At 36.5% G+C, this 20,164-nt stretch overlaps 1 protein-coding gene across 1 annotated transcript in view; it reads right to left on the bottom strand.

Annotated features, from left to right (window-relative positions):
• The window catches only part of brinp1 (bone morphogenetic protein/retinoic acid inducible neural-specific 1), a 108,737-nt gene extending 94,141 nt beyond the window's left edge, over positions 1–14,596 (bottom strand). Inside the window, exon 1 of the mRNA XM_041970596.1 lies at positions 14,261–14,596. The gene's annotated coding sequence lies outside the window, so the exon portion shown is untranslated. The remainder of the gene's footprint in view (positions 1–14,260) is intronic.
• Positions 14,597–20,164: the final 5,568 nt, after the last annotated feature.

Raw genomic sequence — 20,164 nt, 5'->3', positions numbered from 1 at the left:
CAATCTCCCACTATCCACCACAGAGGCAGAGGGGTGATTTTAAAAGGTCTTCTTTAAATGTTTGTATTCAAAAAAGACATCAAATGCCTCTTTACAATTTAAAATTTAATGAAGTGTTTTAGGTATAGGTAATCCTTTCTTTCTTTGGGGGTACAAAGCACTTTCTGCCTCAAGCATTAATCCAATTAAAGTTATATGCAGAATTTCTCAGTTTCCAACCTGTGTTTAAGAAAAAGAAAGAAAAAAGAAAGAAAGATTGAATGGTAATCTATACCTAGCTTAAGACCCAATTAAAAGTAATTGTAGAGATACAGAGAGATGTTTTAAAAGTCATGTAGACTGTTAGACAAATATGGTGAGTGTGTGCATATGTGTGTGGTGAAATAAATATGAAAAATACAGCAGATTGTAATATAAATTGCTGTAGCCACTGAAATTAATTATAAACACTATGAATGCTTTATGATCGAAGCTTCTGTTTTCAAAGAGGGTTTTTAAGCCAAGAAGGATTGAAGGTTTTCCTTTTACTTTCACACAATCACTCCTTGTGGAGAATTCCTTGAAGAAAACACAATGGGGATAAGACTTTGTGATACTGCCATATGCAGTGCCATCATTAAAATCAAATCTTCTTCAAAAGATAGATTGAAGCTTTTGGCAGAAAAGAGTTGTAATGGCAGATGTGGTACATAGAGGGGGGATGATGCACCTACAGAGAAATTTTAACTAGGTCAAAACTTAGTTTCTGAACATGAGAACGACAGCATACAGCAGAAATAAGCATTAACAACCAAGTAGCATCAAATCTTTTTTGTGCATATCACCATGCCTGTAAAGGTTTATTCCCTTGAGTGAGCATATAAGAGTAATAAAAGTTCAATGACTTACTTTTTTGATTGAAAAAGTGATCGTATATTATTAAATCCTACTGTTGAAAGAAACTACTTAGTGAGCTTCTCATTAGCACTGACTCAGTGCATTCATAGTTTTTGCATGATGTTATTGAAGCATCTGGGGTGACTTGCAGTGTGTAGCGGAAGCGAGGTGGATTAAGCTGCATGCTATGAAACTTTAGTGTGTTTGATATAGAGCCTGCCCCAACATAAACTTCTTTTAATAACTTTTTTTTTTTTTATTGTGGCATTTTGTTTAATTTAAAAAGAGACAGTTCTGGTAATTTGAGAAGTAGACAGAGTATATATAGAGAGAGAATATATATATATATATATATATATATATATATATATCATCATAAAACTGGTCCTTCTCTGTCCTGTGTTGTCCGTTTCAGACATATGTAATAATCAGGTCATGAGCAATTTTAACAAGATCAGAGGGTGTGGAGATAAACACAACGCTTAGTTTAGACTGTAAATCTGAATGTAAACATAACACAGAAGGATCTCAGGAAAGGTAAAGCTGGAGAATTAAATTTGATAGAAGCTCTTATTTTAGTGAATACTTTGCAAGCAATTCAACCCAAAAGAAAATGTGTATTTGGACACAAATTGAGTCTGGCAGGATCAAAGGGTTAATCAAGAAAGCACTGATTGGTGATTAGCTTCTTTGTGTGTAATAGAGAAGGAGTAATTTTAGGCCTACAGTGTTTAATTGGATGATGAACTAAAGCAAGGCTGCCTTTGGAATTTTAAACTAATAATGGTAGGAGGTGGGAGTGAGAGGATGGCAGCCAAAAGGCGTGGCTTCGGAGGAGTAATGAAAGCAAGAGTAGCCTAGAGGTGAAAGAATTAAAAATGAAGTAGTCCCCTTTATTAAACTTTCGCTAAGCTCAATTACAGTGATAAAAGACTTCTGTGATGAACCATTTGAACAAAAGAACATTGAAGCAGAGCATCAAAGAAAAAGCACATTTTTGTAGAATCTAGCCTGAGAAGAACAATGCAGTGACAGAATATGATCTGAGGTCACTATCTATTTCTCTATATGTAATGAAATGCAAAGTTTCTACAAAGTATAGGGATCTTTAAGAGTTAGCAACCCAACGATACAACTGCTGCACTTCTTTCAATTTTTCTTTCTTTCTTTCATAAGTTTATTTATCTTTTGCTCAGCGCTATGAGCTATGAATTTGCCCCGTTGCTTCTTCTCTGCCCTACATTGGTTGGTTTGCTGAGTGCACAAAAGCACTGAGGGAGGATTCTGCTCAGGCCAGCCTCACCTGGACTGGCCTCTCCATCATTACAACAAGCTCCATCAGCAAGGCAACATGAAGGTCTTTCGGGATAGTGTATGAGTGTGTGCTTATTTATTGTGTATGAACGTATAAATGTGAGGTGGTATTTGTCCTCTAAGATTTAATCAATGCTTTTCTGTTTGCCAAACATGGCCCACAGACTGCACATGTACTTCAGCAGTTGAGTGAGCAGCCAATGAGAAAACAAACATGATCTATGAAAACACACAATGGTCATGTGCAATATTTAGCATCATAATAATTGCACTATTCACTTGTGTCAATGATTTAGCCTGATTATGGAAATTTGGACAAAGTATAATGAATCCACAGTCCCTAATTGTTGGATTTCTAATAACACATTTATGATGCTTTAAGCACCTGAGGTAAACCATTGTGAATGTCATGAGTTGATTTCAAGTCCTTAATGAGTTTTGTCTCACAGTGCATTGTGAAGATCGCCAACGAAGCTTTCTCATCTAGAGACAAGGGCCTAAATTCAAAGCTAGCACCTTCTTACTGTGATGCATCATCTCTCCATGGCTGACCAGTTGCCTTGCAGCATATTAAACCACATAATATAAATAATTTAATTTTACTCTCTCAGAATTGCAAAATTTCCACGTGATTATAGCAATATGTCCTTAATTCGTTTGTTATGCATTAACATACAGTGGAACATGTTTACAATATCCTATATTTTACAGTAGTTGTATTTACTGTGCACACCATGTTTCTTCTCCCAGTCAGCACACTGTCAGCAGTTGGATTCAAACACAAATCTTTTTTCCTGTCTGGCTCAGGCACGCTTGTCGGATTCTGTCGAGGTTTTGTGCTAAAATTGCGTCTCAGTGTAACAAATAGGCCCAGTGTGCGCTAATCTCTGATTCCGTGATTATTCATAGTTCATACACTTATGCTATTATACAGTATGTCTGAGTATGTCCTTTTTAGTCTAAAGAAAACCATTTAAGGCTGATCAAAATAATCTTGGCACTTGGCGATTTCATATTACTTCAAAATGAGGAGAGGAGTGTTAATGGAGTGAGGTGCCAAATTGGCACAGGACTGGCAGCACTGCACTCAATTGAGAAAACAAATTATTCATGTTAAGAGACTCAGTCAATGTGTATTTCTATTGCCTCTGCATTTTGATAGAAGGCAGAAAGTGTATCATCCATTCAAGTGTTTCAAAAAATATCACATTGTGAACATTTTCATTTGCTTTATCCAAAACGCTTTTTAAAAAACTGAATATAATTGCAATGCAAAATATGCTTTATTTTATGAGGATGTTCAGTTTGCTGTCAAAATCAAAGGAGGCATTAAAATGCAACATTTGGTTTTGCTTGCATCTCCATCACCTGATTTATGTTATCTGATGCACAATCATCCCAAAGCAAAGTATAATTACCCTCTACATTGTCTTGATTGTGTTTGACTCAGTGCAGCGAAAGCCTAGAGGGAACAGCATAAAGACCTGCTTTACAAGTGAATTTCACATTATTACACTTGTTTTAGTTCATCTCAAAAGTCATATTATTCAAATGTCCTTTGGCAAGACTTTATTTTTTCATATTCAAGTAAAAATATCTCTGAGTTCTCCCCTTAACCCCACTTCTGTGGAAAACCTCTGAAGTTTCAAAAACCAGCTCAGTAATTGTCATCACTCCCTCAGTCCCCATCTCGTGTCAACCCTTCACTCGTATATCCCCATACTCCATCTTTCTGTCACCCCAACTCCTCTAAAAGAGGATCAAGAGAGAGGCCCCTTCCAATTTCTCTCCACCTCTAATAGGCACTTTCCTACGTTACATGATCACTGGGTGTCAAGATTAAAGAATGGCTACTGCTTCCCAGGGCAGACATGGATGGGAGACAGAGAAAATAGCACTCCATAATTACTGATAAATCGAGCACACAGCCTCCTCTCTTTCCACTTTCTCCCTATCCACCTGGCCCTAGTGTCAATGCGAGGGGCTGAGCAAGTTAAAGTGAGAAAAAAGTTGACCACGCCAGCCACTTTTTTGCACTGCTGATATTGCAGTTAAGTTCGGGCAATTCAGGGCCAATCGAGTGACTTGGAGCTTTTATTCACCCTCCATTCGTCTCTCCTTTGAAGTGGGACGCGCAGTACTAGGCACCTGCAGCCACAGCACAATGGCACCAGCTCAAAGTGTACCAAACTATACCATACTAAAATCCCAAGCAAACACAGGTAAGCTGCCATACAACAAGCACAATTTCTCCTTTAATCTCTGACAGGGCCATAACCTGTCTGATCCGGTGGAGCAAACATCCTTCTCTCCTGGACACAGGAGGAGTGCTATGTAAGCAACAGTGGCTGGTGAAAAAGTAAGCAGCTGTTTGGGTATTTTTCTCACACCAAGCAATTGTGACAGGTTGCCAAGTAGCAACCCACTACCATTGTTTATTAATAACCCCAACAGCCTTTGTGAAAACCACCATGATATGCATTGAGTCCAACAGAGCATGAAAGGCTCTTCAGTCAGACTGGTTTGTTCTATTTTTTCATAGGGGAAAATAAAAGAGTCAGTAGGTGGTGATGAAACCCTGGACTAAATAGTCACCCACAGTCTATCTACAGAGTGCTGAGCACAATTAATAGGCTGTGTGTTAACTGTTATTATGCCAATTCTGACATGGCATTTAAAATTGTGTTCATGTTTGCAGCAAATATGTGTTTTTATTTATTTATTTATTTATTTATTTATTTAAACTCTATTAATAGCACTTCTGTTTCAGCATATTTAAAATCCACCAAAGCTTCTCATGGAGTGTGAATTGACCGGACAATACAAACTTTTTTCTTGTTTTTGCAGCTTTGAGAACAAGAACAAAGTTCTCGCTTCTTGCGGAGTATGTAACAAACTTCAATATGCAATCCATAATCACTGTTGAAAAGCATGAGCTAGAAAAAAAGATGGATGCAGTTTATGCTGCAGCTTGGAGTTAAAACATTTGATCACAGTCACTCTACAGTCAGGAATGATCTGCTAAGTGAGGAGTTTTTTTTCCCCCTAACCTAATAACTATTTTCAGCATTTAAACCTAGGAAGAATATTGTGTTGCCTAAACCTAACCAAGTCTTTTTCATTCCTAAATCTCACCAAACAGTGCATGGACAGATCATAAAACCAAAAATAACCAGTAAGGGAAAATGTAGTAGAAATAGAGAGTGAGAAAAAAACTTAGGCCTTATCCTTTACTCCATGTTGACATATTATTCTGCAGCCTTAGTGCATCAGGACACAGTCACTAATATCTTGTGCATACTCAAATATGTGCACAACAGCATCCAGTGTCTTGTGATGATGAAAGATTTACTGTTTAACACAGCACTCACATGGTTAAGTTAGACACTACCTCCATTTTTAAGTCTATCTACAAAGCTCTGATTGGTCAGTTTCTTATCCAGCCCATAAAAACCAATGTCAGTGAGTATAAAATCCGATCAACTGTTACAGCATGGTATGTAAGGAAATGTGTGTTTTGAGAGATACATTGAGTTTGTTCATACTAAATTGCTTCTCAGTATAAAATGTGTAAAATGACCACTGTTTTAAAAGTAGCTTTAATGGTTCAACATAGAGGTAGCCCAAATGTACACCAGCATTTCTGATCCTCTTCATGGCTACTGATTTTAAGCCAGGTGAAAAAAAAAAAATGCAGTGTACCTGGGGAATGTATGACAATGATGAGCTGTGGTCGTCCCAGAACATAAACCTTTGACTTTAGTGTTAAGGACTTTTGTGGTCACTATTTACTATCAGTTTGCAAGCACAACCGTCAGCTTCGGATTTTACCTCAACTCAATTTTGCATGTTACCAACTACTTTCTTAGTCACTACAGAATGTTAGATGAAATCAGAAATGCTTTATTTGGTTGAGGGAGGGATATTTACTTTGAGCATACATTTACAGATATTTTTCAAGGTGCCGTTCTTAGAACTTCAAGGCACGTAAAAGCTGTATCGCGGGCTGACTGCCTGCAGCTAGTAGCCTGTTTATGTATTCAAAATGTGTATTAAAATTTATAGGCTTGGTTTGTTGCTTTTAAATTTGTGCCTTTTGATGATGCTTCTATGAATGCATACAATAAGTTTAAGTCTAACTATAATAATAAACAAATAATAATAAAAAAAAAATATTAACCAAAACATAAAGATCACTATGAGCACAACTTATAACAGCCAACATGTAAAGGCCTTTGAAATTACCGTATATATTTTATTTATTAGCATATTCTTTATTCTTGTCCTGAGGCAAACATAGTTTATATTCAGCAAAGCCCTGAACAATATTATAGCCTTCAAGTTTGAATTTGCCCTTAAAACGCAAGTAGTTATGGAAATCCAAGCAGTAGATCCTCAGCAGCTGAAAGAACTGCTCATTATAGGGGTAATTTTTCCTCCTCCATTCATAAATAGAAAGTAATGATGGACTGATAAGTGAACATTAAGCTGGACAAATACAAAGAACACCAGTTGAAAATATTAGGCTATGAAGCAAAAGCCCTGAAGGTAATCCCAAATGATCAGAAATATACATAAATCTCTGGTCAATCAATGTTTCTCTGGATACATGTGACAGGATGTGGTGCTTAAGCAGCCGAATGCACATATTCAGAATGCAAATTTGCTACTGGTTCACCCACTGGGACGTGTAGGATTGACATTAGTGAACATGAGCGGTCTATGTTTAGGATTCTAATTAATATACATGTCTGCTGTTGTGGCAGATTCCTGGTACATTTAAAAGATGCTCAATGTGCAAGAGACACACACAACTATAAGCACACGCAAGGTCAGGTACATTGGAAAAAAAAAAGTCTGTACGTGGGTACTTCTGTGTAAGTGCTGTGTCAGGTCATTTTGTGTGCTACTTTTGGAGTCAGACGCATAACACCTTTCACAGCACCAAAGTTGTCTAGGTAACAAAATGCAGCGATAATCAGCTGCATTTCCTGCAAATTATGCATATTTAGCTTTAGCATTTATTTCTGACAGGAAAGACACTGGTGCATTAATTAAGAATTCCTTTAACAGATCAGATAAAAAAGTTTTTGTATGTGATGCATTGCACATGTACATACAATGTTTCCTCAATAAAGCCTAAAATATGATGAATGTGGTTAAGGATTAAAATTTATTCAACTCAAACTACTAAACAAGCTGGAACAAGACATCTGGCTTGGAACAAAAAAAACTTTTTTCTCAATATACAATAGACTTAAATATAAACACATACTGTTGTTTTTGACTGATAATTACAGTTTCATTGTGCAGGCATGGAAAAAAACATTTGCTTATATCTTTACATAAATAGATGCATCCCTAAAAAGGCATGGTTGCTGTAATCATAGCTTTTAAATATCCTGCATGGTTTCATCTACCTGAAGATGACAGATGTTTCCAAAAGACACCACAAATAAAAAAAACAATCTTATCTAGAATAAGATTCTATGAGAAAACTAAACTTATTGGATCAATAGGTCTAGTTATATAGAATCTCAGACACATAAGAAAGCTTTTTTTTTTTTTTTTTTTACAATCTGAAATATGTTTTCCACTCCAAATTCAATCTGATCAGTCATTTGCTGCATTGAAGATTGCTGCTGCCCTGAGCTGCAATATAGGTCACTTATGCTGGGAGCCACTGGCTTCAGTGAAGAGCTCACTGACTCACCAGCATCATACTGGTCTGGGGTCAGTCTCTGCCTCCACTCCAGCTCCAAAATGACTGCTCCACTGTTTAATTTTTCAAAATTAGGACATACTGCATGCACTGAAAATAGCAGCTTCTCATCTCCATCCAGCCTCCATGTGATAAATCCCAGACTATTTGAAATGCTTTAGAAAATGTTTCTCTCTTTTTAAGGAATAATTAGGGGTAGCTAAAGTGTTTCGGTTGGGGAGTACATCACACTTGTTAGGCAGTGCAAGGAAGACTGGAAAAGATTAAAACCTTCTCTGCAAGAAATCTAATTAAAATTTTTCAAACAGATTATCTTCCCATGATTGTTCACATTTTGAATACCACTTTTTACACAGACAGTTAACAGACTCGTGGAAACATTTTTTTTGTGGTTGAGACAATGTTCTAATCTATGCTTATTATGTCTGTTTTAGTCATGAAGCAAGTTCTAAGAAACACTGTAACCTTACTCGGTCTGGGACAGGGGGCTCACTCATACCAAAAAAAATTAAAAAAAAATCTTTATCTAATTATCCTTTTATTCAGAATTGTTCTGCCATTATAAGTTTCAAAACAAGCTCCCTGTTACTTGAACACGTAGTCATATACAATTCACTCCATCTGCTTTTCAAAAGATGAATTTAATATTCAAAGATTTTGACTAACTTGCCAGGTCTTTGTAACCTAACCCAGTTATGAAGGATGAACTAAAACAGAATATACTTAAAGTACAACAAAGGGCATTATTTTTTCCAAGGCTTTAATCAGAGGGCGAATCTTTATATTTACATTCATTCATTGTCTGTACCGCTTAGTCCATTACAGGTAAGCTGGAGCCTGTCCCAGCATTAACAAGTGAGAGGCAGCGGCGTACACTGGACGGGTCACCAGTCCATCGCAGGGCCAACACACAGGGACAAACAACCATTCACACTCACTCCTAGGGACAATTTTAGAGTCATCAGTTAACCTAACATGCATGTCTTTAAACGGTGGGAGGAAACCAGAGTACCTGGAGAGAACCTACACATACATGGGAAGAACATGCAAATTCCACACAGAAAGGCCACCACCCTCAAGGTTCGAATCTCCTTCCTCCTTCCGACCTTCTTGCTGTGCTAACCACCACACCACCATGCAGCCCTATATTTATATTTGATTGAATCTATATTTATATATTTAAATGTTTTAACTATATATAGTATTGTTATAAGGCAGTGGTTCCCAAACTTTTTTAGCCACAACCCCCAAGGTATTGTACGTAGTTTTTTTTTTTTTTTATATATATATATGGTATAAGTTATGACGTTTCTGTTTATGCATTAATTAAGGCTTTGATTTCAGATTAATCTCTTTACATTATTCATTTTGACAACCCTAATAAAAATTCCAAATTTATTTGATAAATGCAGGCTTATAACGGGCCCCAAGATAATTCAGGGGGTTGCCAAATCGTTGTAAAATATATATATATATATATATATATATATATATATATATATATATATATATATATATATATATATATATACACATCTATAATAGTTTTATTGTAAAACTGAGAAATGTACCACATTATAAGGTGGTACGTTTTGTAGTGTATTTGTCTTCGTATGGAGAAACTGTACACATTATGGTCAGAGAAATGTCAAATTTACCAAATGAGATTAAGTTGTACTTTATTGGAGAGATCTGGAGAAGCTTGGAGGACACTGTGATATTGTTGATGTTACACCCTTAAAGCAGACAGGACTACGTCTTTGTGTCTGCAACTTATTTCTCCCAGTCCCAGTGGTGCACACTACCTTTATCATTTTATTTTTTATATTTTCAGAACACAGCCATAGGTGTAATCACTGGTTCACATTATTAACTAATAGCAGCACATACACTCTATGGCAACTCAGACACACGCAAGAACCTTCTCCCTGTACGCAGGCAGGTGACGCACCGTGTTGCTCATAACTGTCCCACATTTCTGTGTGTACAACAATAAACCAGAGTAGAACAATTAACCCTTGACTAAAATAACTGAAATGTTTCTGCTTGACAAGAATATTTTCAATAAAATTTAAATTAGCGTTTTGCTCCAATATAGGTTGCAACATAACATGATATGTTTTAAGTTTTTACAATAAACTATCACGTTATAACATGATAAGGTCCCAAATTGTTAGTCTCGATTTCTCTCAGTCACTATTCACCTCCTACATAATTGTTTTTTTTTTCTTACATAAGTATCATTTAGCTACCAGGCACTTCAAGTTAGTCAGAAACCTTATCTGTAGTTCAAGGTTGGTGTAAGAATATATCACTCTTTTTTTCCCTGGTTACATCTGGAAGCAGTGACTTTCACAAAGTGGACGGAAACAGTTGATTGGTAATTCTATGTAAATCTTTACTGTAGCACCTCCCTCCCATTATAAAGTCCAAACTAATAATGTTTACTAATACGGCTTTAATATTAACTCCGACAAGCTTTACTTGCTAGATGTGAAGGTTGGGAAGTACAACACTAAGGATAGTTTGCACTGATCAACAGTTAAAATATACTGACTGTAAACATTTATAGTGTCACATACATTCAAGGCGTATAATGCACCTGTATGCTAGTACTTGATCAAAATTATACAGTATTTCATTTCCTCCAGAATGCACATAGAGCACTGCACAGTCAAGCAGCTTCCCATAAATTTTACCAAAGAGATGCAAGAGAGAAGAAATTTGCACAAAAAAGTCAATTACCAGTCATGGCTGCATTTTATTGTAGTCGAAGCTGGGCCCAAAGATATTTTAACTCAGAGAGGATTTTATTTTGTGTAACTCAGACACAACCTCCAGACCTGAGTAGATCAAATTATACTGCTGGAAGGAGCTTGGAGGCAACAGTGAAACAAATTAAGTTAAAGGTTCTGTGTATAATTGGCTACCATGCAGACCTCTGCAAATCAAAATATCATGTTTCCTCTTTAACATTAGGCAAAAATTATAAGTAAGGTTACAGCAAGTGTTGTCACCAAGCCAGCAAAGACCAAAGCGGTGTCAAATTACAGTGGCTGCCCCTGTTGTGTGAGTTTTTATATTCTAATGACTAATAACTGAGCTTCATAGCAGTGAATAATGGTTCAGAGTCATAAAGTCTCAGTTTAGCATTATCTAACAACTCAGTGTATCCCACCTGCCAACTATCAAATGGTTGCTGAATATGCTTAATTTTAATGGGTGTCAGAGTATGTTACACATGTCTAAAGGTTTATTAGCTGCACTTAAAGGCAGGCATCCTCAACAGGACATATTCAGAATAAATATGTAAGAAAGGTTTCTTTACTTTTTGTCTTTTTTCCACTCACTTCTGTTCACTGCTGTGAAGTCTGTTTGGTTACTGATGCTAGCCTGAAACAATATAAAAACTTATTATTAAATTAAACCTTGGTAAAAATAATAATTGCAGTTCTGAATATATCAAATGTGTTCATAACATCATTCTCAGGCTTGTCTGTCAAATTTGAATTCATAAAGAGTTTCACTTTTAGAACCTGATGATGCATATAGATGCAGGCCATTAAATAAGAGATTTCTGTTTGACTTTTAACTTTTAAAATGTAGTTCATTTCTTGATGGTATCATAAAATAGTGCTTATGTTCTCTCACATACATTCAAACTGTGGCCCCATACTGTGTGTAAAGATATAAGGAGATGGAAAGAGACCAGAGATAAACCACAGAACTTAGTTGAAGCGCAGTGTGTTCTGAATTCCTAAATAGCTGATAAAAATAAAACCAATAAAATGTTGGGATTTTTGAGTTTGCTTTCAACCAGTCTGAGACTTCACACAGACTTTAGCCTCACAAAGCACTCACATACAGGCCTGTTCCTTCACAAGACAATGGCTGTCTTCACAGACAATAAGCCAATGTCGCTCTGCATTTTTACTGCATGTACCCTACACAGACTGTTCACATGACTTCGTCAAAGTTCACAAAAAAATAAATAAATACTAAAATCAAATTTCCCTGCAAAGTTGTTTATGAACTTTAATGTGAATAACATTTTATGGTGAGCAATACTTGTTATTGACCATCTTTCAATAATGAGCCTCGGGATGACCAATGTTTTTTAAAGCATTTTTTGACCCATGTATTCTTACATGACTGCCAGCAGTAGCACAGAGGTCAGACAGTCTCCAGCAGGGTCAACTGAATCAGCTGCCTTCTCAAAATACTGTGAACTTGTCAGTATTTGAGAGATTTTGTCATATGTCATTATGTGACCCTGTTGTTTGCTTCTAATAAAAACAGATTTTTTTGTCCCCATATCTCTTGGGAGGCAGCCTTCTAGACACTACAGCTGCAGCAAGCACCCACATACAAAACTATTCTGTGCCAAAACATGAATACAAAGAGATACAAAGAGGCAGACACTGAGAGAGAGCTGGTGAGGTCCGACAGAACAGAACTGGTACTGTTCTCTTCCATTGCAAAGTTTGGTCATACCACCCTTATCTGCACACAAATGCGATGGGGAAGGACTGTGTTTATATAATGAATGCATTTTTGACATCCTTTCCATCTTTTCACAAATGTGTTTATTTGCTAGTCTTATAAATAACATCTACATAGTATAAGGATAAATAATCCATAAGCTGCACCGACATGGAGTGAAAGGAGCTCTATTGCTGCATGTTCTCTTTTCAGTTCTTGGAAGCATCATCAACACACTGGGTCATCTAAAACCATGACACAAATATAGCTTTAAGCTACTGCTGGCATTTTCATTTTGCAAATGTGATTTAGAATGATTTCCTTTTGGAAATGATTACATGTTGCCAGCGTTTCACCACTGAAAAGGCCACCAGACTGAATGAAGCATTCTGGATAAGGCAGCTTTTCCTCTGCAATTTACGCTGTCAGTGCAATTTTTTGCACTGCACGTGTAGGGAAGCGAGCAGTCCAAGATTAAACTGACTTGCTGTTAATATTATATTAATTTCAAAGCTTAACTACTGAAATTCACCATGCAGGGTTATTAATAACTTCATACAGAAAACTTTCGCTGTTGTCTGGTATCCTTAATTGCGACATAGTCTGTATCATTTAAACTTAAGCAGATGCTTTTTGTTCTAAAGTTTAATTTTTAGGATTATTTGTTCAGGTTGTATGCACTTACTAAACATCTGCTTTTCAAAGAAACAGTGACGAACAGAAATTGCAATGGCAGTCATGGTATACCACAAAAATTCTTCCAGACCAATTTCAAACAGAAGCTGCTTCTCTAATTTCATAGAGGTGGTATCAGTATCATACACAGTTATCTTGCCCGTAGCCACAAAATGACACCTAGTGTAAAAGTGCATGAGCTCCCCTCGCAGTTAGACAGTGGAACAGCAATCACAGTAAGTTGAGGGAACGGCAACTTTGCTTCACTGGTGACACACGCACGCACACAACAAAACATGCATGTACGTGCTTCCAGGTACGCGCACTCTCAGGCGCGCAGAGCCTCAATACAGGACAGGCCAGCACAAAGAAGCACATAATCAGCTCATCATGGCATTAAGTCATCCATAGGATGGATTCCACAAATTAACAATAATAGCAATAACAGTTTGACCGCTACTGATTTCATGTTCAAGCGGGGATGCCACTCTTTTTTAAAGTTAATGCAGTTCCCGGAGTGAAGTGATCATTGCGGACATTAAAAGCCACTACTGGGAACGGAATAAGCGTGAATACAAATATTTATACCGACTACACGGTGATGTACAGGCCCACTAATATGCCTTTACTCAGAATGATGCTTTTGTAATTCCGCTCAGCGAAGCCGCGGCAGGTCTGCGTAATATTCCAACCCCGAATTGTGAGATCATTGTTTCTCTCATTGTTTTATCCTCCTTTATATCCGCGCTTTTGCAGCATCACCTCCGTAAGACGCTACCTAACCACATGCAGAAAGAGTGCAGCTGGGTGTACATAATTGTGAGACTAACTAATCTGCATAATGTGTGGAGATGAAGGGTTTATAAGACTGTGAGACTTGTGTAAATTGTAATAGCCTGTGAGCTCTTCGTCGACATTCAGTCCGGGCGGAGCTTGACAGGACTTGTAGGGCGATTATTTAAAGGTAGCTTCACCATGAGAAATAAGAAGGGGGAAAAGCCTCCATCCTGGAAAGGACATCACCGGCCACCCCAGTAACATGCTGACCGCGCAACATCCCCATAATTGTGCCACAACGTAGCTTTGTCTCTCCGACAACAACCTCGTGATCAGTGATGAGCCGAAATTATATGTATATAAACGATCCCATCAAAATGTATTAGAGGTCTAAGTCGGTATAAGCCCACTTACCTAAAACTGACTCTCCCCTCTTAGCTGTATTTGTGGTCCAAGGTTTGTTAGTTCTCTAGCCAACAACTTCTGCTGGAGCATATGTATCCAGTGCTCATGCTGGTGGCTCAGTCGGTGATGTTGGATTGCGGATGATTTGGCAATCCTTCTCATGCTCAAGAGAAAAAAATCCTTCGTTTCTGCGTGGTCTCGGGCATTGGCGCGCAGAGGTTTAAAGTAATGAAGTCCGTCAGGAGGGCAAAGAGAAAAAGGGTGTACTAGAGAGATTTATGTCGACGTGTTTAAAACAGTTCAATTCCCCTTTTTCTCACCGTAGGAGCCGTTTGCGGGTGGAGAAGTGTGGGATGGATATCTAGGAAGGGAGGCTGGGATGCACAGGCTGAGGGCGAGAAAGGGGAGGTACAAAGAATACAGTATCGTATTGTGGAGGACGTTCATGGCACACAGTAAGGGGTGGGTCTGTATCAGGCAGAGGGCAGTGGTACTGAGGTTTGATGAGAAACAAAAAGTCGTGACTTGTTTCAACTGATATGTAAACAGTTACACAATGGTTAAATGGTCAGCATTAATAGGTAAGCATTTCTAATTAAATAGACAACATCGAGTGAATCTAACCTCAAAAGCATACAGGGTGTATGATTTAACAGACGTAAGATATTTAGGGAAATTTGAAAGTGCCACACTAACCAGCCGTAGCTTGTTTTCTTAAGGTAAAACATAAAGTGAATGAATAAAAACTAACTCAAGCTGGAAATGACTTGCAGTTGATCTGTTGCTCCTAAAAAATACAGCAAAGTTCAGACTATGTGGAGTTTCTTTGATCATGCTGTTCTGTGCTGTATCTAACTGAAACGTTGGTGATCGCTGTCCATCGTCCTGAAAGAAATCTCAATATGAAAATTTTGCCTCAACTGGACTGAAGCCGTGCTTGCTGTCCATGGTGCTCAAATAAGAAGAAATTCTTTTGGTTTCTGATCACAGCGTCTGTGAAACCCTGGTCACTGTCCAGGGTGCTGAAACCAACATAAAAGGCCTTCAGCTCTGTCTCAAGTTAGCTATCAGTTGAAACTTCCACTTTTGGACCCACAACACACAGCAATGTGATGAATGGGAAAGTCATGTAAGTTATTTGAAGAAACTGATTAGATCTCCACATAAGCTAATTACACAAATTTCACTGGTGAGTTTTAAAGGCTGGTTTGAATATTAAGTAATGAAAAGATATTGAAGACCTTTTTCAATGGATTCTTTTTTCCATTTTTTAATCTTATTACCATTTTTTCCATTTTTTAAAGACCCTTGACATAAGTAATTCTAAAACCTCTACAGCCCTAATAAATGGTGGTTTTGACAAGAATTTGGGAACTTGTTGAACATGACATGAACACAATCACTGGACATTCTTTACTCAGACATACAGCTTAATCTTTTGTAGTAAATTTCAGCAACTTACACATGAAAATGGTAAAGGGTCTGTATTTATAAAGCACTTTATTGCATTGGAATGATGAACCCAAAGCGCTTACATTATACATCACATTCACCCATTCACACACACATTCATACACTGATGGCAGAAGCTGCAAGGCGCTCCACCACGACCCAGCAATTTGGGTTTCGGTGTCTTGACATGAGCTTGACAGGCCGAGGATCGAACCAGCAACTCTCAGGCTACAAGACAACCACTCTACCCACTGAGCCATGCAAGTTAGGATTAGTCTACATCATTACACTTTGAATAATTATTTTGCAATATTGGTGAAATAGACAAATTGCCATAGTTTGCTGCAAGCTTGGTTTTTTGTGTGCTTAAGACTGAGCCACTCAAAATATCCTTCTAATTATATACACATAGGAATCAAATTGGCTGAGAATGCTTTCCCATGGTTACACAATCTTTACTAATTTTTAATTGCTTATTCTTTTTAAACATGTTCTTTCACATGTCATGTCTGAAAAGAAGTAGGCAGAAGTATAAATGTATATACCCCTACCCCATTTCTACAATACACAGTAACACTCCAACTCTGTTACACAACTCAAATTTCCTGCATTTTGAGTGGCTCAGACTTTTAGTTTAAAAGAAGAATGAAAAACATATTTCACAGGTTTAACTGCCAAGACTTGATATATAATTAAGAATGGTGACCAAACACATGACGATAGATGCAAACAAAAGTGATTATGGCATTTCCTTTAATTAAACCCATAATTCGTTCAACATTCATAACCCATTCGACGGTCACATTTTTTTTGTTTTCCAAAATTGTTTTTGGAAAAGCAATTTTCAGAATGTATATTATCTAATGTGATACATTAAATAGGGAGCTGATAATGAAAAGAATGTGCTACATATCTCAAAGATTATTTTAGTTTTATTAATCCATCAATTGAAGAACATATTTGTATAAATATTAGAAGGTTAAAATTTAATTTATTCTCTTTATTCCAACTCAAAGCCCAAGCATGGAAGAAATAAATAACTTAAATTGGTTTTGACATTTCTACATCCACTGCAGTCACAGATCATTTTGCAACTCACTAGCTCTTCAATGGTCCACTTGCAGTCAAGTGCTTGAAGCATCTACCAACAGGCAAAGAACCTGGCAGGAGCAACATTGCATGGAACTCAATGAGGCTAAATGGATAAATGGTGCCATTACACAGTCATTAGCATAGGAGTGGTGGTGACACGTGAAAAATTTCTCTTGCAGTTCTGAGCATAAAATGCTAAAGGGATCATTGAAGTTGTGACATTTCAAAATTCTGTTGGTTGTAGATTTTGATTTTTAAAACCTCTTTCTATTCCAAAGGTTTGCTGGTTTACTGGCATGTTCAAGGTGGCTCATACATTTGATAAATATTTTGCCATTTTGTTATAAGAACACCAGTAAGAAAATAACCTCAAACAATACAAAACAGTTCATACCTGTTATTTTTGATTGGATTTGCATTACAAAAAAACAAATATCAAATGGTCTGATAAGTCAGTAGATTTTCATTGAGGCTCCCTGAAAGTGTGTATTTGTACACTGTATCTATAGAAACAGCTACATCATATACAATAAAACAAACAGAGCTTGATGCAGAGTTATAAATACATTTTAGTCTAAGTGTTACAGTAGCTGGTGCAGAAACACTGGGGAGTAAAGCTTTGTGCATCATGTGAATTCTGATCAAAATCCCAAAAAGAATTATCAGTATCACTGTTACACTCGGTATATCTGTGGTTAATGTGTTTGTATGTTTCATTTTCTTTATGTTTGAAATATGATAAATACTTTGTTTATTGATAATAAACAAAAACATTAGTTAAATGGAAAAAGGGTTAACAAAATAAATGATAAAGTAATCACATGACTTGTGAACACACACAGGTTTGTTTTTTAAACTTTTCAGAACCACTTTGTTGTGATAATAGTTGTTCAGTAGTGTTAATCATCTTCTTGAGCACCATAGATGTAGTGCCACCTACTGCTTATCATGATCAACCAGTTCTTAATGAAGCAGCAGTGGATTAAAAATATGTATGAACTTATATTTAGTTTTACAAATTTTATTACATTTCAAATAAGCTTATTGAACTGAAACCAAACTATGATCTAAATAAAATGTCTTGTGTTTGAAATGTACCAAAATGATTTAACATGTGCAAAGAGAAAAGATCCTGTTTTGATTTTCAGTTGCTGGTGACGAGAACCTGCAAACAAGGTTTAGGACTTTAAACTGAGAAGATGTAAATAATAAATATGATGTTCTTTCCCTCTGACTATATGTCTTCTTCAGACTAATAAATTCAAATAATATTTCAAGCACAAAGAGCAGAGCAGGTTTGTAGATAAATGAAACTCATGTAGATGAATTCGGCTGAACACTAAAACTGAATTAAAGTTAATAAAAAAAAAAATAAATATAAAAAAAGCAAGAAAGTGTAGAAGACTGGCAATGAAATGACAGTTCCCATTTCACGATGGATGGTAATGAGTCACACTCATACGTAGAATATTGCTGCCATAATTATTTGTTTATTCATTTATTTGTTTGGGAATTAATGGTTGTTTTCTGGAAAGCAAACTTAAGTGATGTGCTCTGCCATTCCTAAAAGAAAATAACTTATTCTTCAGTTTATTTGATCCTACTAAGCACTGAGATTACAAAAGTCTTTGAAGTCACTGATTCAATGGAACTGCGATTGTTAAAATTCTAGATGCGCAAGTAACCTGAAACTTTATTTATTTATTTTATTTATTTTTTACAAAAAGAATGAGACATACTTGGACCTGAGGAATTATGTGCAGACTTGTGACCATTTTTATTTTCCATACAACTGAAATAATTACTTAAAAGCGACCGAGAAGTCAGTAGTTTAATGTTTACTTTCTATTCAATGTTAAAAATGTAAAACCCTTTAAAAAGTGCACCAAAGTGTAATATTCAACATTTGAAAAGTATTTAATGTTGCAAATCTAAGAGCAACACAGCCAGAACTGAAATTTACTGAAAGTTTTTAGATCTCCTTTTCTTGTGAGAACAGATGTAAAGTCATACTCAGAACTTATCACAGCTGATTCTAAAATTATTTTTTACAAAAAATAAAAATAAATAAATATATATATATATATAGAATTTTTTTTTCTTTCTTTCTTTTCCTGATCATTGAAGGAGATTCTGGGAGTTTGTATGATCTACACACATCAGAACAACCATGTGGAAACAAAAGTAAAGACACATTGTGGAAGTAGTCCAATCATTACAAAAGAGAAAAAAAAATTGATATTCATGTTCTGTCTAGATAATAAAAATATTTTATATAAGGACAAAAAAAGAAAGAAAAAGAAAGAATAGATAGATTCGTAGAGGCACCTGCTGTTTAACCACACTTCCTCATGGTTGATGTCAGCCCTTTAGCCATAAAACAACAATTGCTGGCTTTCAACTCTGCAAAAGCTGCAACTCTGAAGGGAAATTAATGGACTTGTTGCTGGTTATGTGGTGTAAAAGAAGCTAGCAAAAAAACAAAAAAAAGTTTATAGATCATGCAGTAGGCCATGCAATGAGGCACTGAGCACATTCAAAGGTAGTTTTATCCTGAAAGTTAACCATAGTTTACAACAAACTGAAGAGTTTTGTTTATATTTGCCAACATATAAGTATTGTAATGAGTTACTTTTCTCAGCTGGTAATTCATCAGCATAACTAGTTATTTGTTTTATAGTATTAACAATGCAATGTCACTCATTTCTTTTTAAAAGTAAAATTAAAACCCAAAATTAGTTTTTACTAGCCAATTGTGTAAAACATACTAAGAATCTAATATGTGTGTACCATCTTTCTAAATGATGTCTTAAGGAGAATTATGCCATTTACAAACATTAATCTTTCATAATGTGTTTGCAAGTGCTCCCTTAACGTCAAACACCACCTAAGTTTGTAACACTCATCCCTCTGGGAGTGTAGAGCTTCACTGTCATATAAAAATATACAGTGCAGATTTGATCCACATAGTGATACCGCAGTAATTGGACCATATTCACCACCAGCCTAGACACAATACCTTAACAGGTGCTAAATTTATCTGACTTATAATGATTTCACATCTACCTCCTTGTTATAAGCCAATAGGTTGAATCTTCCTCCTAGCTCCTAGTACACCATTACTGCTTGCAAGATTGACAACTTACTAATGGCTGATCTCTGAGGCTTATAGGCCACAGAGATGTGCCTGCCCGATGTTAGTACACACTGTTGCGTAGGCCTGTCATATTGTACTCAGACCTCTCCCTGACAGGGCTATGAAGGAAGAGACAGATGTCCAAATAGCCAGGAGGTCCATCAGTCATGGGGATTTTTCTTTCAAAGGGCGGGGGACAGGGGGTCAAGTGGGAAACACACAGATGAATGAAG

This window comes from Melanotaenia boesemani, chromosome 19 (assembly GCF_017639745.1).
Source record: "Melanotaenia boesemani isolate fMelBoe1 chromosome 19, fMelBoe1.pri, whole genome shotgun sequence".
Taxonomy (NCBI): Eukaryota; Metazoa; Chordata; class Actinopteri; order Atheriniformes; family Melanotaeniidae; genus Melanotaenia; species Melanotaenia boesemani.
This window is presented reverse-complemented; position numbering and strand designations above follow the sequence as displayed.